This window comes from Salvelinus fontinalis, chromosome 7 (assembly GCF_029448725.1).
Source record: "Salvelinus fontinalis isolate EN_2023a chromosome 7, ASM2944872v1, whole genome shotgun sequence".
Lineage (NCBI taxonomy): Eukaryota > Metazoa > Chordata > Actinopteri > Salmoniformes > Salmonidae > Salvelinus > Salvelinus fontinalis.
Window position 1 is genome coordinate 67185168 of NC_074671.1, and position 692 is coordinate 67185859.

Genomic DNA, 692 nt, shown 5'->3' on the forward strand with positions numbered 1-692 from the left:
ATTACACACCCTGCTGATGCTTTCCTGTCTGAGTTCCAGCTACAGGAAGGATCAGGGTGAAGGATCATTACACACCCTGCCGATGCTTTCCTGTCTGAGTTCCAGCTACAGGAAGGATCAGGGTGGAGGATCATTACACACCCTGCTGATGCTTTCCTGTCTGAGTTCCAGCTACAGGAAGGATCAGGGTGGAGGATCATTACACACCTTGCCGATGCTTTCCTGTCTGAGTTCCAGCTACAGGAAGGATCAGGGTGAAGGATCATTACACACCCTGCTGATGCTTTCCTGTCTCAGTTCCAGCTACAGGAAGGATCAGGGTGGAGGATCATTACACACCCTGCTGGTGCTTTCCTGTCTGAGTTCCAGCTACAGGAAGGATCAGAGTGGAGGATCATTACACACCCTGCCGATGCTTTCCTGTCTCAGTTCCAGCTACAGGAAGGATCAGGGTGGAGGATCATTACACACCCTGCCGATGCTTTCCTGTCTGAGTTCCAGCTACAGGAAGGATCAGGGTGGAGGATCATTACACACCCTGCTGGTGCTTTCCTGTCTGAGTTCCAGCTACAGGAAGGATCAGAGTGGATGATCATTACACACCCTGCTGATGCTTTCCTGTCTGAGTTCCAGCTACAGGAAGGATCAGGGTGGAGGATCATTACACACCCTGCTGATGCTTTCCTGTCTCA